Genomic DNA, 7288 nt, shown 5'->3' with positions numbered 1-7288 from the left:
ACTCTATCTCTTCCTGCACTGCCCTTGCCTTTCTGTTTAAACTCCAAGGTTCAGAGCTGAGAATCTAGATACATTTATTTCCCTCCCTTCCCCATTCCCTTTTCACAAACTGTTGGCACTGCTTTTGGGGGCCTTTATCAGGCTCCTAAGAGAGAGGAAAAGTTAGCTGGGAAGAGGTTCAGAGACAGTTGAGCAGTGACTCCTCACGTGGGGAATGGTTAACAATTTTCCTTGAATTTTTGCTTTGCCTAACAAATCATGTAGCTATAGTCAACTGAGTAACTATACTATAAGTTTATTTTTTGTTATATATTTACAGAAATATGTATTTTCTCTCTTACTAAATTTGTATAAATTATTTATGCATTAATATAATAGTATAGATTATTATTAATATAACATAAATTGTTATTTATATAAATGTATATATAATTGATTGAGATTATAAAGTGTTATTTATAAATATAAATTATGTTATTTATAAAAAATATATTCATATATAACACATTACATATAGACATAAATTGAGAGAGGAAGTCCTCTTTCAAGGCAGGTGCTAGAGCCATAGATTTCTCCATTTTTAAATATTCTTGAGCAATATCACATAATTTCCTAGTGTAAATTCAGAATCTGACCAGTGAAGTTGTGAAAAGTCATCTAGTTCAACACTAGTGGGAGGGGGTGTAGTCTGAGCATTTGAAAGCTGAACATCCTATGGTGGCAAGTGGGGATATTGCACTAATTTTTGGAAGGCTGTGCCATGTAATGGCCCAAGCAATTCTGATTATGTGATTTAAAAGATTGCTTGAATATAGTGCTGTTTGGTGGAAAAACTCAGACACTGCATTTCCTTTTTGGGTAATTGATAGAGTGACATCCTACTTTCTCACAGATTTAGGAAAGGCAACATCCAAACTAAGGTGAATTTTGTGTACTAGTACAGTTACCTCAGTGTTACCCAGGGTATGCATCAAGTGTTGCATACAGCATATACATATACTATACATATTATACCACCCTGTCATTCTTGAAACTTTTGCCAAAGGTCTGGGCAACAGAAGGGACATTAGAGCTACAGAGTATAGATGTTGAAGAACAACCATAGACAAGGAAACCCCAACCAACCAACCTCCAAAACATTTTCCCCACTGAAATGTCAAGGAACTACTCCTATTCTGATATCAAATCCCATGCATGTGACTTAACCTCTTTGAGGTGCAGATTCTACATCTATAAAATGAGGGGGTTGGACTAGATGGCCTCTAAAGTTTCTTAAAGCTCCAAATCTTATGATTTTAAAATATTATCAAAAGTTCATTTGTCCATAATGTGTGGTAATGATGGTTAGTAAGGGATTAAGAAGAGAGAGGAAAGAAAGTAGAAGCACCTATTCATTGGGCATCTTCAAAGAGGTTAGCCACAAAGAACACAAATAAGGCAGAAGGATAAAGTGAGGATTATTTTGGGGGGGGTGGGGTCATGGGAAAGAAACGGGCATTTCTGTAGGCAGTAAGGAATAAGCAAGTAGACATAGATTGAAAGTAAGTGATAGGGTAGTGACAGAGGGGGCAATATGGTGGAGGAGATGATATAGAATAGGATTTCTTATGCAGGTATTGGGGTTAGCCTCGATAAAGAGCAGGGTCACCTCTTCATGTGAGACAACGGTGAAGGATATAGTAGAAGGAACCATTTGAGTGATATGAGATGAAAACAGAGAGCTCATGGAGAATGGCTCCAGTTTTTTTTTCTGTAAAATATGAGGAAAAGTTGACAGCTAAGAGTGGGGAAAGAGGAAGCTATGGGAAGCTTGAGGAGGGGCAAAAAGGTCTGGAAAAGTCACTGTGGGGTGTGGGATAGTGAGTTGATAAGGGAAGTAGTAGGATTGCCTAGAAGCAGTGAGGGCCCAGTTGTATAACATAAACTTGCAGTAGACCCTATAAGAACAATTACATGATTTTGTTCAGACTGGGCTGCAAGAACATTTGAAATGTTGATGATCAATGTGTCCTACAAATTACATTTAACACAGCTGTGTTCTTCTTCATTGACATACAAGCCTGTAATTCTGGAAAGCCCCACATGCAGCTTCCCAAAAGTTTTCCTGGCTAAGGAATATCCTGTGCCAATCCCCATGCATTCCTTTCTTCTTTACTTAGATAAGTACTCAACACTACATTTGATATGTACCTCTCTACATGGGTTATTTCAATATAGCTTGAAGAAAACACTGATAGATATCTCTGGAATCTGGCTCACCCCTTCAAGGAAGACTGCAGATTTCTGCCTTGGGGAGAGTGTGAGAAGAGCCATAGCTGGGTTATTTCTCTTTCCCTTATGTACATCCAATATGGGTATTAGAATAAAATTATATCTATTATCTCTCTAAATGTTAGCAAATAAATACATTTATTTTAGAAAAGAGAAAATAGAAATTAGATAATTTATATAGACAAAAATATGCCCCCAATACTCAAGTGAACAAGTTCTTTTGATGGGAGTGAGATGAGATTTCAGGTCAACCAAAAGGGAGGGCCCAATCTCACCCAAGGGAAACTCTCCAAAGTCAAGAGAAGCAAGACAAAAATGGGACATTTTGAAAAGCCAGCTTCCCTTACATGTTTGAAGCTTCCAAAGCCTTTCACTATCTTACCTGGAGTCTGTATGGAACCAATTTCCTTTAAGAAACTTTGGTACCAACTCTACCTCTCAGTCTTTTTGAACAGTCAGTGTTCTTCACACCAATTAGGTCTTCCTTGGCAAATACAGCAGTACACACAACGTCCCATGCTTGGTTGAAAGTGTTCAGTTACATGTTAAATCCCATGAATTAATATCTAACACACAAGAATGTTAGTGAGAGAGAATGAAGTTCTACCTATCTCTTAGGGTTGCTGGGGACTGTTGACCTGTGACTGAAGGACCTAAAGATTGAGCTCACATAGACTAGATAACTACCCCAGTACTGACCAAAGAGGGTAATTTTCTCTCTGTTCCATTATGCCATCACCTGGAATTTACTTTAGGAAATCTCTAAATATAGTTTAACTATATTGCCTATCAAGTTTTACCTAAATGTAAATAAGGGAGTCCCTCCCTCTTGTATAACATTCTAGGAAACAATCTGGGTATCAAGAATAGGACAGCCTTTTTTTTTCATTCCACAGAAAATTCAAGACACAAATGACTCACAGGAGCCCATAAACAGGTACAGAAAATAATGAGACTTAAAAGGGCTGAGACATTCATAAGCAGATAAAGAAAACATATAAGACACCCAAATAGCTCATAAACTTTTCCCCAAGGAAGTTATTTTTGGGGCCTACTAAGGAAGCAATACCATTTCCCACTGAACCTACATTATTCAAGTCATCCACTATAATAGTAAGAGTGACAAAGTCTAGGTATCTTGCTCCCCCAAGACTTGAGATATACATATGCAATCTTCTAAGAGGCATTCCTGAGCATTTTCTCTCTTTGTTGTTATTCAGCTGTTTTCAGTTGTGTCCAACTCTTCATGACCTCATTTAGGGACTTTCTTGGCAAAAATGCTGGAAGTTTGCCATTTCCTTTTTCAGCTCACTTTACATATGAAGAAACTGAGACAAACAGGATTATGTGATTTGTCCAAGGTCACAGAACTAGTAAGTGTCTGAGGCCAGATTTGAACTCAGGAAGATGAGTCTTCCTGACTCCAGGCCTGGCACTCCATCCATTGCACCACCTACATTTTCTCTAAAGGGGGCAGTTCCTAAACTCTTGAATTTGACAGCTTTTGAGTTTAGAGGAAACTCACAAAGTTGTTGCTATCCAAGAAATCTTCCTTCTCTGGTTAGATGACTATATTCTGGCATAACTCTGCCAAACCACTACTCTACAAAGATTAGAGTTCAAGAATATTGTCCATGAGCTACCCTCTTGGACCCAATGGCCTGGCATATATCTATTTCTGCTTTCTGCTTATCTGAGAACTATATCGTGGATTGCTCTGGCTAATGCCAATATTTAACCTAGAAAATTCTATCGAAGGCATCCAGTCTCTTAGCTCAAGAAGCTGGGAGGGAAGGGGGAACTGGTAAGGCCTATATGCTTCTGTCCCAAGGTAGGTATTACTAGTTCAAGGGAGTGGGGGGAGGAAAGAGAGAGAGAGAGAGAGAGAGAGAGAGAGAACACGTGTCTGTGTGTGTGTGTGTGTGTGTGTGTGTGTGTGCTTTCCCCCACTCAGAAGACAGATCTGTTGCTCTCTGATCTGAACAGAGAAGGATATACAGGAGTACAAAAAAGGCCAAGCTGCTCTACTAGCTCACTTTTTTTAGACCCTTGCAAAAGTGTCTACTCCAGATTCAATCCTCCTGAGTCCAAAGCCAGCCAATGATCTTTTAGGCAGTTCCAGTTACTGCAAATGGTTATGGGAATTTTTTACTACCTTTTATTATTTGGGATTCAGGGTCATTCCTCTTGCAAATTTTGGTTAATATTAACCTGACCTGACCAAAATCTGTCCCATGGAATGTGAAAATTTAGTAAAGAGCCATAAACAACTCCTTAGTTAAGAAGTCAAAGGAAGAATTTCAACTGCCCCTGAATCTTTGATCACATGTAAACCTTCCTCGTTCAGTTTATTTGTTAATCTTCTAAATGTAGTTTTATCTGTAACCTGACTTAGTTTACCTATAGAGTTTGTTTGATGTAAATTTGTTTTCTCAGAGGATATATGAGATTATGACTGTTTAACTATGTTTGTTCAACTTTTACGACACTGAAGGAAGTATAGGATTATAGATCTATCTCTTCTTTAACTTTTATGACCTAAGAGCAATACAAGATTGTAACATCTAAATAACTACTTCTCTGTTACTCTGATGTAATTTTGCATATAAGGAGCCTTGTTAGAATCCTCATGATTATTCAGGTTTTCTCTGAGGCTTGAACCTATACTTGAGCATAATAATAAAACCTAGGTTTTTATCTCCAAAATTTCTGTGTTGTGGTAAATATTACCCACCACATGAACTCAGAGAGGAGACATTTCTCTCATAATAAAACCAAAGAGGAGCTGTCTGTCTGTGACTTTTAAACAAGCTTCCAAAGTGCAAGGACATAATTGGGCTGCATGTCAACCCTTTTACTCTTAACTGGAAAGCAGTATGGTATAGTGAAAAGAGTATTGTACTTAGTATATGAGGACATAGGTTCAAATCCTTACTCTGCCACTTATTATCTGGATGACCATGGGCAAGTCATTTAATCTATTTGAGTCTTAGTTCCTCATCAATAAAATGAGGTTAAATTAGATTACCTTTAATGTCCCTTCCAATTCTGAATTTGTGGTCCTATGATTTTTGATTGGCTCTATGCCATTCCCTACAGTGGTTGTTTCAGACTTTCTCTTCTCTCAAACTACATAAACTGCTTCTTCCCTCTCCCCTTCTATTTTTATTTTTTGGTTTTTTTTGGAGGGCAATTGGGGTTAAGTGACTTACCCAAGGTCCCATGGCTAGTTTTTGTGTTAAGTGTCTGAAGCCGGATTTGAACTCAGGTCCTCCTAACTCCAGGGCCGGTGCTCTACTCACTGTGCCACCTAGCTGCCCCTCCCTCTTCCCTTTTAACAAGAAGACTTTGCCTCAGATTTCACTGAAAAAATTGAGGTTATCCATAGAGAACTCCCTCTCCTTCCCAACTCTTTATTTCAAATCACCTCCACATCATCTGCCATTTTCTCCTTTGCACCAGTCTTTTAAAAAGAATTTATTTAGTATTTTATTTTTCCCCAGTTACTTGTAATTTTTAACATGTTTTTAAAACTTTGAGTTCCAAATTCTCTCCCTTCCTCCCTCCACACCCCACCTCACTGAGAAGGCAAGTTGACATAGGTTATACATGTATAGTCAAGCAAAACATTTCCATATTAGTCATATTGCCTTTGCACCAATCTTGGAGGATGAGATGGCCTTTCTCCTTGCTTGGGGTACACCCACAAGGAGAGGAAAAATGCTGATCTCCTGTCTCCTCTAGTAGTTTGTCCATCATCCCTTCTCCCTCCATAATTTTCAAACTGTATCCACTGATTCCTCTTCTGCTGTCTATAAACCTTTCCAGATCTATATCTTTAAAAAACAACCTTCACTTGATCCTACCACCCCCTCAAGCTGTCATTTTATGTCTCCTCTCTTCACAGCCAAATTCATAGAAAAAGTTGTCTATATATTGATTGCCTCCACTTCTCAACCCTTTGTAATTTGCCTTCCATGCCCACTCACTACTTCACTGAAACTGCTGTCTTTAAGGTTACCAATGACCTCTTAATTGTGAAATCTGATGGTTATTTCTAAATCTTCATCCCTCTTGAATTTTCTGAAGCATTTCATGCTGTTGATTACCTCCCCCTAGGTTATCTTCATTTCCTAGGTTTTCATGAAACTGTTTGTCTTGATTAGATCTTCTCAGCTTCTACTGAAGGGTCATCAGAAATATCTTGCCCAATGTGTGTAGGTATAGTCTGAGGCTCTGTTTTAGGTCCTGTCTCTCTCTCTTTTTTTCTACACTCTCATGTAATCCGGTCAGTTTTAAAAGTATTTTATTCAAATGTCTCATAGAATGACAAGAATATAATGGTCACTTGAGATTCACTAGGCCAGCATAGAAAGGCATTTTATTTTCAGTCCTCATTGTTACTTCTGTTCAAGGGTTTATGAGTGCTTGTTAGACTGGATCCGTAAAAACTGATTGTCAGGGTGAACATTTTCAAGTTCTGGATGAATTCTGTCCCTGGTCCATCCTTGTTTCAACAAAGATGATACAGTAGTTAATAGGTCCTATTAAATCAATTCAACATTGACTTCTTGCCACCTAGCCCCAAATTCTGACTTCATTATGCATGTGAGGAATAAAACCTTATTGCTACTTATAACACATATCTGTATATTTTTTTCCATACTTTTCTTTCCTTTTTTTTTGGGAGGCAATCAGGGTCACACAGCTAGTAAGTGTCTGAGGCCTGATTTGAACTCAGGTCCTCCTGTCTCCAGGGCGAGTGCTCTATCTGCTACATCACCTAACTGTCCCTATTTTTTCATACTTTTCAAGGTGTTTTTGTATACTTTATCCCATTTGATCTGAGAAATTATTTAGAGGAAACAAGACCTTCAGTGGGAAACAAATACAGTTAAAGAAGAATGGTAATATAGCAAATACTAGTTTAGAAATTCTGAGAAAAAGTTTCAGGGAAGTCCTGTGATTAAAAAGGTTTATGTATGTCAAGAAACTGGTGTCTCAGCAGATCTGCATT

This window comes from Petaurus breviceps, unplaced genomic scaffold, assembly GCF_028583685.1.
Source record: "Petaurus breviceps papuanus isolate PSGF00001 unplaced genomic scaffold, PetGlider_PUasm1.0 77, whole genome shotgun sequence".
In the NCBI taxonomy this organism is placed as follows: Eukaryota; Metazoa; Chordata; class Mammalia; order Diprotodontia; family Petauridae; genus Petaurus; species Petaurus breviceps.
The sequence above is the reverse complement of the archived record's forward strand: the minus strand, read 5'-3'. Positions refer to the sequence as shown.